Source organism: Thermobia domestica, chromosome 18, assembly GCF_964235325.1.
Source record: "Thermobia domestica chromosome 18, izTheDome1.hap1.1, whole genome shotgun sequence".
In the NCBI taxonomy this organism is placed as follows: domain Eukaryota; kingdom Metazoa; phylum Arthropoda; class Insecta; order Zygentoma; family Lepismatidae; genus Thermobia; species Thermobia domestica.
Window position 1 is genome coordinate 177,598,347 of NC_137471.1, and position 15,455 is coordinate 177,613,801.

At 36.9% G+C, this 15,455-nt stretch overlaps 1 protein-coding gene across 4 annotated transcripts in view; it reads right to left on the bottom strand.

The window, feature by feature from the left end:
- The window catches only part of LOC145675563 (uncharacterized), a 95,790-nt gene extending 90,784 nt beyond the window's left edge, over positions 1–5,006 (bottom strand). For 2 of the 4 annotated variants that reach the window (XM_081746079.1, XM_081746076.1), the window contains exon 1: positions 4,328–4,487. The gene's annotated coding sequence lies outside the window, so the exon portion shown is untranslated. The other 2 variants (XM_081746078.1, XM_081746077.1) reach the window with 2 other exon arrangements.
- Between the last annotated feature and the right edge of the window lie 10,449 nt (positions 5,007–15,455).

The following is a 15,455-nucleotide window of genomic DNA, read 5'->3' on the forward strand; positions in this document are numbered from 1 at the left end:
TACAGAATGGGGCATTTAACAAGAAAATTATTATACGTATTAAGCTAGGCTATATTGAATGAAAAAAAGAAAACTTCATATTTAAAAGTAAAATACCACTGTTTAAGTGTTAAAAAAAAAAGTATTCTCTGTTTTGACATACGATTGGAAATATAAACGCTAACAAAAAGCGAACTACAGAAAACTATATGAAAGGTGAATCTACTTTTACTGAAAATTAGTTATAAACGGAGTTGTACATTTCATTAACAATACTTAAATGTAAAGGTCTCTTAACTCGCTTGTTTTTTATCTCCATTTATGGCATTATTTAACACGTCTACAGGAACACTATTCCTGAACCTTCTTTCTTCCTACCTACACCACATTACGTGCTTTCATACAACTGAAATATTAGTATTTACACACGCATTAAATCCGCATTCACTGCTCTGTTAGAAAAGTGATGATGCATTTGGCATTTTGTCTTCTAAAGCTCCGTCATTAGTAACTCCCGATTTTTTTTCTAGAATATTAAGTTCGGAAGTTATATTAAATTCTACTTTTATCTTTTAATACATTTCAGTTTTCTTTTTGCAGCAGCACTCAGTTTCATTTCAGGTTCCATAGTATTACTCTACAACAAACTTACGCAGCCTTTTAAACCACTGCATTCTTCAAACAGAATGCTGACTTTAAATAGTTAGTGCCTTAGTATTATTATGAAAATATCACGGTTAATTCGGCGCAGTCGTTTGGAATGACAAAAGATGAAGTGGCGTCAAGCACATGCGTACAAGAGAAGGGACATTTCTTGCTCCCATTGAAACAGATTCAACAATATTTTAAGTTTGGTGGTTATATCATTGACTGATTAAACAGTCGGAATGATTTCTGATTATATTCTTTCGTGTCTTTTGGGCAGTAGTTATTGTTTCTTGGGTCCAGAAAAAAAAAAATCTTACTGATAAATACACGTACCGAAAACGGATCGTACTACATTTATCTGTCGACTTCTATTATTTTCCTCCCTTTACTTACAATATTTTGATCCCTCGTTCGGCGTAGTTTGCTTTATTTCAGTTATCACTGAGTTGATGATTCTGCCATGTTGATATAATGATTGTTCTTTTTACACATTGTGATTGATTGGAAACGTAATGGTGACATACAATGTGTATTTTCTGTCTGTGCAAAGCGTTATGAGTTAATTGATTATAGGTAACCTTTAACGAGTGATTTTAAAACCATATTCTTTTTCCTTTTGTGTCTTTTGAAGGGGCGCTATCTACCTAATACTGATTATTTGATGTAATTTTGTTTGAGTTTTAGTAGAGATATGGATATTCTGAATATTAATATAGCAATATTTTAACAATATTTTTGGTAGGAGGCCCATGAAATTGAAAGTGGAAATGATTATATAGTTGCCACATTATGCATTACGCGACTTGGACTATTTCCTAGTTTAGGGTTAAGTGCTGTATCGCCGGACAAATTTTAGAAAATTTACTAGATGAACTGGGGAATTTATTTTGGTTTGTGAGAGAAAGTAACTGAAAGTCAGGTGAGGGGAATAGTTGAAGTTAAGGAAATATTAGTTGTTGATAGTTGCCTTTTATCTGTACAACATACAGTGTGGAGGCGGCACAATATGTGGAGGCGGAAGGATCTATTTGATGGAAAGGTACACTTAGTATGTTTTAAAAGAAAGACAATGTAGAAATGGTGGAAAATGACAAGTCGTATTTGTTTTATCGAGTTGTACAAAAATAACGAGTGTCAGTTGTTGAAATTGTCTGACAGGGATGGTTTGCTAAACAGGCAAAGAGTTTGTCGTAAGTGTAGAAACGAACTGAAACTACAGAAAAAATAAGCAAACCTAATCAAATCTAACCTAATTTAGTACTCTTTTGTACTTTTGTGGATGGCATTTAGTATGTCCTTCAAAGCTGTGCAACATATGAGCCATGCGTTTTATTACATATAAAGTGTATTTCCACTATCCTCGTTTATCCGTATGCCCAGCGCCGCTAAGACACTTACTCCCTAAGGACGTTCCCCCTCCTGCGCTATTCCTGAATCAGTTGCATAGTATTCGAACTTTTTAGTGTCCGCCTAGCACATGCTGGTTCGTGTTTTATGCACTAGTTTTTATGCCATGCGTCCACACCGTATTTTCGAATAATAATCACTACCAAGTGTGCCAGGACCACAACGTAGTATTTTGCACAGAAACTAAGTAATATTTCCACTTCTTCGATTTTTGTGTGGTCCGGCGATACAGCTGTAAAAACGCTGTATTTTCCTAGCTTTCTTTTCTTTCAGCATTGAATTTTGCAGATTTTCTTTCTAAAATGCTTTTAAATATGAATTGAACTACTCAGTGGCAGATATAAAAGGTAAAAGCTGGGCTAGCTAGAACTAGAATATAAACTTCATGAGTTTAATATAAAGTTCAAATATATATATATATATATATATATATATATATAACAGTTTAAATTATTTTTTCATTCAAAAAACTGGACAGTCCTCGGCGCCAGGCTACATCCGCCACTGCTTCCACTTCTGAGGCGTTTCCAAGTCTCGATTTGTTTAGGTAGTGTGTCAACTAAGGAACTCTACCTAAATAACCAACTTTTGTAAAATAACCTACTATACTCTAGGAGACACTAGACCCTACTGAAAAACCTAACTCGGATTTACTTAACCCTACTATACGCTTATGCGTATACTTTTTCTTCTTATTAAAAAATATCATGCTATTTTACTATACAGATCCATAGCATAAGTAATAGTAGTAGTAGAAGAAGGAAAAGGAATAGTAGTAGTATTACGAACGGGTTAGAAGCCGCGCAGGAGTTCGTTGGGTTCTGTTCTCGACATAAGTTGGGTAAAAAATTAAACCAAATATATTTCGCAATTAAAGTACTTAAAAATGTTTTAAGAGAGTCTACTTTAGAAACAATTTACTTTGGATTATTCCAATCGAATTTAACATATGGTATTATATTTTGGGGAGATACACACAAGGCCAAAGTAATTTTTACGATACAGAAACGAATAGTAAGAATGATGGCATCTGCTAAACCAAAAGATGACTGCAAATCAATATTTAAAAAACTTCGTATACTTCCAGTACCCTGTTTGTATATTTTAAATCTATTGATATTTGTAAAGAGACACCTACAAGGTATCTTTACGCGTGTAGAACAGAAACATGATCATGATACAAGAAACAAACAAAACTTTTCTATTGTAGAACACAGAACAGTATTATATGAAAAAGGGTGTAAATACGCGGGTATCATGCTTTACAATAAACTTCCGAAAGAAATAAAAACTCAGAACTCTGTTGCTAAATTTAAAAAGGAACTCCAGAAATATTTATTACAACTTTGCTTTTACTCGGTAGAGGAATACATGAACTGCTAAGTGAATAGAAATGTTACATGATGTACAGTAAAGCAATGTCATTACTCGCTTTTAGCATTAGATATTTGTTGGAGGATTTCTAAATACACTGCAAATAATAATTACTAAGTTTATTTTTAACAATGACGTCATGCAAAATGTACAGTGTAATAAGATAAGGCTTAATTATTAACCTAGTGTGTGTAATTTTCACTATTATTGTTTCTTTTACTTTTGTATTCATATATAAATGACATGTCCACTTCATATGCATTGTATTACAGTGCTAAATGTATGAAAAAAGACGAAATAAATACAATACAATAAAGACTTTCACAGTTTTTGGGGTACATTTTAAAATCTGTGGATCCGTATAGTAAAACTGCACCAAAAACCATTCCAGAACATCGTAAAGAATCATTTAAAGAAAAAAAAAATATTAATTAATTTTACTATGCCGCTGGATTTGGTATCCTTACTCAAAGACTAGTGATTACACTTGATTAATTGTAACACAACGGATCCAAACTTCCGTTAGCTAACCCAATCTACTTTGCTCTACCCTTTCGAAGCGGCCCTGCTTGCCGATGCGCAGCTTGGGCATATATTGTAAAATTTACCCATTTTTATCTTATATTGAAAAAAACTATGTCTAACTTGCTAGATATTATGGTTTATTTATTTATTTGGGGTATTGTTTAGCTTTGGGGAGGCAAGGGTTTTAACAGACTTTTTGCGATATTCTATTCACATTCGGTTATATAAGGTTAATAACATCTAATTAAGACAGTATTGCCAAGCAAGCGTTAGCGAGTGAAGGCGGGTTAGAGCGTTGTTTTCTCTGTGCAATAGTCTTGGCCCCCCATTACTAAACAATTACTTTGGTTTTGTTTGGCAAATATAATTACTTATACTTCTCACTTTCCCATACCTCATACTTGAAAGCTTTCGGTCACAATGTAACTTTGTACTTCATATATTTTGTATTGTGTCACAAAATTACTTTACAGCACACTTGACTACTCGTGTAAGGATATGTCGTACGGGTATTTAACTTGAGGCAAAGTAAGGTCACATGTAAATCTTAATGCACTTACATCTCGAATATGCTATGCACTTGTTGACGAGGTCTTACTAAGATTGTGCATTTTACAAAATGTATACGCATCACAGTTTAATTAAAAAAAAAAAAAATTGCTAAAATTCAATCTGGTATTTTGTCTTTTTTATCATGGTATAGAATGTAATCGTATGAGTCGTGCCACACGACTGAATCAGACTTTCCTGCACAATACAAACTACGGATATTTACTTGTCTACCCGGAAAAGAAAGTATTTGACAATTGACAAATTTTCTTCTCTCAATAAATCTTGAAAAAATGAATTAATTTGGATCTTTTTGTTGTTATTCTTAGAATAGTTATAATTTGATAACTTACCGTATCGATACTTTAATTGCTTAATTTATTGTTGAGTTATTAGAAAAAAAATTGTCAACTGATGAATACTTTCTTTCGTGACTGTCCCAAAATACAAAAATTACAGAGTAATGAATGGAATCAGACGAAATGTTAGCATAAGAGCAAGAGAAACGTTTTGACAAGTCATCAGTGTATGATGATTACGTGGGAAGAAAAACGAAGCTAAATTCTGGAGTATTTGAGTTTGCGTATTGATATGATATTAGACAAAAATATGTCAGTGTTTGAAGCACACAGGCTTATTAACTATGCTAAGACAGTACATTAGGTTACAGTAATACAGCAGAAGGCAGAAGTATAGAGAGTACTCTAATAAGACGGAATTACATCAGAACCAAACGTGGTGATATGAGGCAAAATAAAATGTTGGTGCTAGGCCATTTTATGTGGACACACATTTATACTGATCAATGAAAGAGGTCAGACTAAAATAGATATTGACCAATGAAGAAAATGATTGTACAAGAATTAGTAGTTTAGGAATGTGTGGGAAACTTAAGGATCCAGAAAAAACCACGGACATTGTGTTATTCACCACAAACTTGCGTATTCATATTCATATCGTCTTTATTACAGAAACTTCAGAGGACATCCAAAGCATTTCAATCGTCAGATCTTAAAGTTACAGACTAAAATGCATACAAAATATTTACAAAAAGGCAAAAAAAAAAAAAAAAAAAAAAAATGGACACAGAATATTTACAGATATGGTTACAGAAAAGAATGAAAGAAAAATATATAAAGACATAACTGTAATACAAAATCTAATATATATAAATTATTGCCGACTGCTCGGAATGCCTACATTCCAGGTGCATGAAGTTGGCAGGACCACTACCAGCTCAAATTCTGAAGCTCAGTGCAGAATTTGAGCTCTCACAAAAACCAACTCCCAAAATTTGATCTTTCAATTTAAGGCTCTAAGAACATGTGAAAGGTGGTCCTGCCAACTTCACGCTGCAGGACCACCGAAGGCTCAAATTCTCAAACTCTGTCCAGATATTCAGTAGAATTTAATCATTCCAAAAAACCAACTCTCGTGAGCTTTCAATTTAAAGGGTCTAAGTCTACGTAAAAGCTGCAATTTTGAACACATCGTACCGAAACACCAACAGCTCAAAATCTGAAACTTCGTCCAGATATTGAGTATAATTTGAGCTCTGAGAGAAAAAGTTCCAGAATTTGATCTTTCAATATAAAGACTCTAAGTCCATGTGAAAGGTGGTCCTGCCAACTTCACGCTGCAGGACCACCGGAAGCTCAAATTCTCAAACTCCGTCCAGATATTCAGTAGAATTCGAGCTTTCAAAAAACCAACGCCCGGAATTTGACCTTTCAATTTAAAGGGTCTAAGTCCACTTACAAGCCACAATTTTGAACACATCGTACCATGACACAAACAGCTAAAATTCTAGAACTTCGTGCAGATATTGAGGAGAATTTGAGCTCTCAGAAAAAAACAACTCCCAGAATTTGAGATTTTAATTTAAAGGCTCTAAGTCCATGTGAAAGGTGGTCCTACCAACTTCACGGTGCAGGACTACCGAAGGCTCAAATTCTCAAATTCTGTCCAGATATTCAGTAGAATTTGAGCATTCCAAAAAACCAACTCTCGTGAGCTTTCAATTTAAAGGGTCTAAATCCACGTAAAAGCTGCAATTTTGAACACATCGTACCGAAACACCAACAGCTCAAAATCTGAAACTTCGTCCAAATATTGAGTAGAATTTGAGCTCTGAGAAAAAAAAGTTCCAGAATTTGATCTTTCAACTTAAAGACACTAAGTCCATGTGAAAGGTGGTCCTGCCAACTTCACGCTGCAGGACCACCGGAAGCTCAAATTCTCAAACTCCGTCCAGAATTTCAGCAGAATTCAAGCTTTCAAAAAAAAACAACTCCCGGAATTTGAGCTTTCAATTTAAAGTTTCTAAGTTCACTTAAAAGCTGCAATTTTGAACACATCGTACCAGGACACCAACAGCTCAAATTCTAGAACTTCGTGCAGATATTGAGTATAATTTGAGCTCTGAGAAAAAAAATCTCCCAGAATTTGAGGTTTCAATTTAAAGACTCTAAGTCCATGTCAAAGGTGGTCCTGCCAACTTCACGCTGCAGGACCACCGGAAGCTCAAATTCTCAAATTCCGTCCAGATATTCAGCAAAATTTGAACTTTCAAAAAAACCAACTCCCGGAATCTGAGCTTTCAATTTAAAATGTCTAAGTCCACTTAAAAGCTGCAATTTTTAGCACATCGTACCAGGACACCAACAGCTCAAATCCTAGAACTTCGCGCAGATATTGAGTAGAATTTGAGCTCTCAGAAAAACCAACTTCCAGAATTTGAACTTTCAATTTAAAGGCTCTAAGTCCATGTGAAAGGTGGCCTGCCAACTTCACGCTGCAGTACCACCGGAATCTCAAATTCTCAAACTCCGTCCGGATATTCAGCAGAATTCGAGCTTTCAAAAAAACCAGCTCCCGGAAATTGAGCATTCAATTTAAAGTGTCTAAGTCCACTTAAAAACTGCAATTTTTAACACATCGTACAAGGACACCAACAGCTCAAATCCTAGAACCTCGCGCAGATATTGAGTAGAATTTGAGCTCTCAGAAAAACCAACCCCAAGAATTTGAGCTTTCAATTTAAAGACTCTAAGTGCATGTGAAATGTGGTCCTGCCAACCTCACGCTGCAGGACCACCGAAAGGAGCTTTCAAAAACCAACTCCCGGAATTTGAGCTTTCAATTTAAAGAGTCTAAGTCCACTTAGAAGCTGCAATTTTGAACACATCGTACTAGGACACCAACAGCTCAAAATCTGAAACTTCGTCCAGATATTGAGTAGAATTTGAGCTCTCAGAAAAAAAAGTTCCAGAATTTGATCTTTCAAGTTAAAGACTCTAAGTCCATGCCAAAGGTGGTCCTGCCAACTTCACGCTGCAGGACCACCGAAGGCCCAAATTCTCAACCTCTGTCCAGATATTCAGTGGAATTTGAGAATTCCAAAAAAACAACTCTCGTGAGCTTTCAATTTAAAGGGTCTAAGTCCACGTAAAAGCTGCAATTTTGAACACATCATACCGAAACACCAACAGCTCAAAATCTGAAACTTCGTCCAGATACTGAGTAGAATTTGAGCTCTCAGAAAAAAAAGTTCCAGAATTTGATCTTTCAAGTTAAAGACTCTAAATCCATGCCAAAGGTGGTCCTGCCAACTTCACGCTGCAGGACCACCGAAGGCACAAATTCTCAACCTCTGTCCAGATATTCAGTAGAATTTGAGAATTCCAAAAAACCAACTCTCGTGAGCTTTGAATTTAAAGGACTGCAATTTTGAACACATCGTACCGAAACACCAACAGCTCAAAATCTGAAACTTCGTCCAGATATTGAGTATAATTTGAGCTCTGAGAAAAAAAGTTCCAGAATTTGATCTTTCAATTTAAAGACTCTAAGTCCATGTGAAAAGTGGTCCTGCCAACTTCACGCTACAGGACCACCGGAAGCTCAAATTCTAAAACTCCGTCCAGATATTTAGTAGAATTCGAGCTTTCAAAAACCCAACGCCCGGAATTTGAGCTTTCAATTTAAAGGGTCTAAGTCGACTTACAAGCCACAATTTTGAACACATCGTACTAGGACACCAACAGCACAAATTCTGAAACTTCGTGCAGATATTGAGTGGAATTTGGGCTCTCAGACAAACCAACTCCCAGAAAATGAGCTTTCAATATAAAGGCTTTAAGTCCATGTAAAAGGTGGTTTTGCCACTTTCACGCTGCAGGACCACCGAAAGTTCAAATTCTCAAATTCCGTCCAGATATTCAGCAAAATTTGAGCTTTCGAAAAACCAACTCCAGGAATTTGAGCTTTCAATATAAACAGTCTAAGTCCACTTAAAAGCTGCAACTTTTAACACATCGTACCAGGACACCAACAGCTCAAATCCTAGAACTTCGCGCAGATATTGAGTAGAATTTGAGCTCTCACAAAAACCAACTCCCAGAATTTGAGCTTTCAATTCAAAGGCTCTAAGTCCATGTGAAAGGTGGCCTGCCAACTTCACCCTGCAGGACCACCGGAAGCTCAAATTCTCAAACTCCGTCCAGATATTCAGCAGAATTCGAGCTTTCAAAAAAAAAAAAAAAACAACTCCCGGAATTTGAGCTTTCAATTTGAAGGCTCTAAGTCCACTTAAAAGCTGCAACTTTGAACACATCATACCAGGACACCAACAGCTCAAATTCTGAAACTTCGTGCAGATATTGAGTAGAATTTGAGCTCTCACAAAAACCAACTCCCAGAATTTGAGCTTTCAATTCAAAGGCTCTAAGTCCATGTGAAAGGTGGCCTGCCAACTTCACCCTGCAGGACCACCGGAAGCTCAAATTCTCAAACTCCGTCCAGATATTCAGCATAATTCGAGCTTTCAAAAAAAAAACAACTCCCGGAATTTGAGCTTTCAATTTAAAGTGTCTAAGTTCACTTAAAAGCTGCAATTTTGAACACATCGTACCATGACACAAACAGCTCAAATTCTAGAACTTCGTGCAGATATTGAGGAGAATTTGAGCTCTCAGAAAAACCAACTCCCAGAATTTGAGCTTTTAATTTAAAGACTCTAATTCCATGTGAAAGGTGGGCCTGCCAACTTCACGCTGCAGGACCACCGAAAGGATCTTTCAAAAAACCAACTCCCGGAATTTGAGCTTTCAATTTAAAGAGTCTAAGTCCACTTAGAAGCTGCAATTTTGAACACATCGTACCATGACACAATCAGCTCAAACTCTAGAACTTCGTGCAGGTATTGAGGAGAATTTGAGCTCTCAGAAAAACCAACTCCCAGAATTTGAGATTTTAATTTAAAGGCTCTAAGTCCATGTGAAAGGTGGTCCTACCAACTTCACGCTGCAGGACCACCGAAGGCTCAAATTCTCAAACTCTGTCCAGATATTCAGTAGAATTTGAGAATTCCAAAAAACTAACTCTCGTGAGCTTTCAATTAAAAGGGTCTAAGTCCACGTAAAAGCTGCAATTTTGAACACATCGTACCAAAACACCAACAGCTCAAAATCTGAAACTTCGTCCAGATATTGAGTATAATTTGAGCTCTGAGAAAAACAAGTTCCAGAATTTGATCTTTCAATTTAAAGACTCTAAGTCCATGTAAAAGGTGGTCCTGCCAACTTCACGCTGCAGGACCACCGGAAGCTCAAATTCTCAAACTCCGTCCAGATATTCAGCAAAATTTGAGCTTTCAAAAAAACAAACTCCTGGAATCTGGGCTTTCAATTTAAAGTGTCTAAGTCCATTTAAAAGCTGCAATTTTGAACACATCGTACCAAAACACCAACAGCTCAAATTCTGAAACTTCGTGCATATAATTAGAAGGATTTGTGCTCTCAGAAAAACCAACTCCCAGAATTTTAGCTTTCAATTTAAAGGCTCTAGGTCCATGTGAAAGGCGGCCTGCCAACTTCACGCTGCAGGACGACCGAAAGTTCAAATTCTCAAATTCCGTCCAGATATTCAGCAAAATTTCAGCTTTCAAAAAAACCAACTCCCGGAATCTGAGCTTTCAATTTAAAGTGTCTAAGTCCACTTAAAAGCTGCAATTTTTAACATATCGTACCAGGAGACCAACAGCTCAAATCCTAGAATTTCGCGCAGATATTCAGTAGAATTTGAGCTCTCAGAAAAACCAACTCCCAGAATTTGAGCTTTCAATTTAAAGGCTCTAAATCCATGTGAAAGGTGGTCCTGCCAACTTCACGCTGCAGGACCACCGCAATATCAAATTTTCAAACTCCGTCCAGATATTCAGTAGAATTTGAGCTTTGAAAAAAACCAACTCACGGAATTTGAGCTTTCAATTTGAAGGCTCTAAGTCCACTTAAAAGCTGCAATTTTGAACACATCATACCAGGACACCAACAGCTTAAATTCTGAAACTTCGTGCAGATATTGAGTAGAATTTGAGCTCTCAGGAAAACCAACTCCCAGAATTTGAGCTTTCAATTTAAAGGCTCTAGGTCCATGTGAAAGGCGGCCTGCGAACTTCACGCTGCAGGACGACCGAAAGTTCAAATTCTCAAATTCCGTCCAGATATTCAGCAAAATTTGAGCTTTCAAAAAAACAAACTCCTGGAATCTGGGCTTTCAATTTAAAGTGTCTAAGTCCATTTAAAAGCTGCAATTTTGAACACATCGTACCAAAACACCAACAGCTCAAATTCTGAAACTTCGTGCATATAATTAGAAGAATTTGTGCTCTCAGAAAAACCAACTCCCAGAATTTTAGCTTTCAATTTAAAGGCTCTAGGTCCATGTGAAAGGCGGCCTGCCAACTTCACGCTGCAGGACGACCGAAAGTTCAAATTCTCAAATTCCGTCCAGATATTCAGCAAAATTTGAGCTTTCAAAAAAACAAACTCCTGGAATCTGGGCTTTCAATTTAAAGTGTCTAAGTCCACTTAGAAGCTGCAATTTTGAACACATCGTACCATGACACAAACAGCTCAAATTCTAGAACTTCGTGCAGATATTGAGGAGAATTTGAGCTCTCAGAAAAAACAACTCCCAGAATTTGAGCTTTTAATTTAAAGGCTCTAAATCCATGTGAAAGGCGGTCTTTCCAACTTCACGCTGCAGGACCACCGAAGGCACAAATTCTCAAACTCTGTCCAGATATTCAGTAGAATTTGAGAATTCCAGAAAACCAACTTTCGTGAGCTTTCAATTTAAAGGGTCTAAGTCCACGTAAAAGCTGCAATTTTGAACACATCGTACTGAAACACCAACAGCTCAAAATCTGAAACTTCGTCCAGATATTGAGTATAATTTGAGCTCTGAGAAAAAAAAGTTCCAGAATTTGATCTTTCAATTTAAAGACTCTAATTCCATGTGAAAGGTGGTCCTGCCAACTTCACGCTGCAGGACCACCGGAAGCTCAAATTCTCAAACTCCGTCCAGATATTCAGCAGAATTCAATCTTAGAAAAAAAACCAACTCCCGGAATTTGAGCTTTCAATTTAAAGTTTCTAAGTCCACTTAAATGCTGCAATTTTTAACACATCGTACCAGGACACCAACAGCTCAAATCCTAGAACTTCGCGCAGATATTCAGTAGAATTTGCGCTCTCAGAAAAACCAACTCCCAGAATTTGAGCTTTCAATTTAAAGGCTCTAAGTCCATGTGAAAGGTGATCCGGCCAACTTCACGCTGCAGGACCACCGCAATTTCAAATTTTCAAACTTCGTCCAAATATTCAGTAGAATTTGAGCTTTGGAAAAAACCAACTCCCGGAATTTGAGTTTTCAATTTGAAGGCTCTAAGTCCACTTAAAAGCTGCAATTTTGAACACATGATACCAGGACACCAACAGCTAAAATTCTGAAACTTCGTGCAGATATTGAGTAGAATTTGAGCTCTCAGAAAAACCAACTCCCAGAATTTGAGCTTTCAATTTAAAGGCTCTAGGTCCATGTGAAAGGCGTCCTGCCAACTTCACGCTGCAGGACCACCGAAAGTTCAAATTCTCAAATTCCGTCCAAATATTCAGCAAAATTTGAGCTTTCAAAAAACCAACTCCCGGAATCTGAGCTTTCAATTTGAGAGGGTGCAATTTTGAACACATCGTACCGAAACACCAACAGCTCAAAATCTGAAACTTCGTCCAGATATTGAGTATAATTTGAGCTCTGAGAAAAAAAGTTCCAGAATTTGATCTTTCAATTTAAAGACTCTAAGTCCATGTGAAAGGTGGTCCTGCCAACTTCACGCTGCAGGACCACCGGAAGCTCAAATTCTCAAACTCCGTCCAGATATTCAGTAGAATTCGAGCTTTCAAAAAACCAACGCCCGGAATTTGAGCTTTCAATTTAAAGGGTCTAAGTCCACTTACAAGCCACAATTTTGAACACATCGTACCAGGACACCAACAGCAAAAATTCTGAAACTTCGTGCAGATATTGAGTAGAATTTGAGCTCTCAGACAAACCGACTCCCATAATTTGAGCTTTCAATATAAAGGCTCTAAGTCCATGTAAAAGGTGGTTTTGCCACCTTCACGCTGCAGGGCCACCAAAAGTTCAAATTCTCAAATTCCGTCCAGATATTCAGCAAAATTTGAGCTTTCAAAAAAACCAATCCCCGGAATCTGAGCTTTCAATTTAAAGTGTCTAAGTCCACTTAAAATCTGCAATTTTGAACACATCGTACCAAAACACGAACAGCTCAAATTCTGAAACTTCGTGCATATATTGAGAAGAATTTTAGCTCTCACAAAAACCAACTCCCAGAATTTTAGCTTTCAATTTAAAGACTCTAAGTCCAGTGTTGGGTAAGTTACTTGTAAAAATGGAACGCGTTACAAGTTACTTTACTTTCTCTTAAAATGTAACGCGTTAGTAACGCGTTACTTGCCCCCAAAAAGTAACTGTTACTTTACTTCGAAAGTAACGCGTTACTTTTAAGTCCGAAACTTTAAAAATGTAAAAAAAATATGACTTCAATTTTCCGTAGTATTATTACTACCGCTATTATTATTATTATTATTATTATTATTATTATTATTATTATTATTATTATTATTATTATTATTATTATTATTATTATTATTATTGCACTTTCTGAATCGCTGTATGTAAAAGGAAGGACAAATTTTTACTTGATATATGAACATTTTCATATAATGTAACATTGATAAAATGCCATACTGCGTTACTCGTTCGTAGGGATGGACACGAGCGAGTTCGAGCGAGTTTTCTTTGACCCTTGATTCGACTAGAAACAGACATCTTTGAGCTCGACCCGAGAACTTTCCTCCAACTCGACTCGAATTGGAGCCGAGTTTCGAGTCGACTAGAGCCAAATCCGGTGTGTAGTTTCGAGTACATTTTTCAAGTATATTACATAAACAGTATAATTATTATCAATAACACTATTACAACTTATTATTATTATTATTATTATTATTAATTATAACAACACTGTATATAAAAAGAAAAATAGGCGGTTTGTATTTGAATACTAAAAAGCTAGTTGATTGCCAACCTCGGTAGTCGTGAAGTCTAGGAGTCAAGGACATTGTTCACGAGCTTCTGAATTTGGGTTGAGGGTTTAGGTTGAGTATTCAGGCTCGAGCCGAACACTGTTAAAAGTTATAGAGCACTGGCCAAATATCTTCAAAACTGCTTGGCCCGGGTTTAGAATTGTCAACGACTCGAGCAGCTCGGCTCACAGCTCATTCACTATCGACCAGAACCGAGAAGTGAGCCAAACCGAGCAAATGGCTCATCCCTACCAAGGCAGCTCGAGCCGATGGTTCACCCCAAGTGAGCCAGCTCGAGCCGATGGCTCACCCTAAGTGAGCCAGCTCGAGCCGATGGTTCACCCTAAGTGAGCCAGCTCGAGCCATCTTCCCAGTTGAGCCGAGCTGAGCTTGTTATAAAAAATCTCTTGTGGTCTCGCTATCGAGACGAGACGAGATGCAAGCTGTGTCCCATCTCGTGAGCAACACTAAAATTATTCCATATTACTGTTTAGCTTACATTTCTCATGGTTTTCGTTTTCCAGTGTAATCAGGCCATGATTTCAAGACGACTTAAAACGAACGAGCCATTTATCAAACTCGACTGGACTCGAAACTCGACGCGAGAAACTGAATCGGCTCGGAACTCGACTCCAGGATATTACCCTTGACTTGACTCGAAACTCGACTTGAATTCGAGTCGAGTCGAATTTTAGCTTGACTCGTGCTCATCCCTATCCGTTAGAAAAAATGGTTGCTTATAATTATTCTGCTAAACTTATTATATAATAATAACAATGTTGTTATGTAAAATTAAAAATAAAGAATATAGAGAAACATTACACTACTCTATAATCAACGGGACTCTAGTGTAAGCAAACTGATCTGAAAGAACTCCAATATTGCATACGATCAGCAAACTATTGTCTAGTAATAAAGTAGGCCTGCTCATCAAAACAGTTTATTCATATTAACCCCTTACTGTAAATCGTTAATTATGGCACCCTAGTTGTTGATAAATATTTTCCGCCGGGCACTTCAGACACTTTACTTTTAAATTCTGTCCACCATCATCCTCAGCTCTCAAGAAAAAAGTATTCTTTCAAATGTTCGAACAGTAAGATATTTTCGTTCTCTATCTTTATAGAAACAACACCAATCAAAGTAAAATAGACTACCGGTATCATTGCACTCCTAGTTCACTCACTGAATGTATTGATTTGGAGCTGTCAAAATCTACGACAAACTCTTCCAGGTGCTTGCAATCAGTACATTTGATTTCCCTGAGGCTGTCCTCATCTTAAAAAAACAGCAAGTGGCACTACGAACTTATCTGTTTCTCTGTGTGTCGGTGACTGTCGGTCACTGACATACGTAATTCATGCTCGATTGTTTCATTCTGAGAAATTCACTTACAGGAAAGAAACATTTGTTTCCGAAAAACAATATACATATATTGTAGTTACTCATCCGAAATGTAACGCGAAAAAAGTAACGCAAACTAGGAACGTTACTTAAAAATTTGTAACGCGTTACCGTTACAGT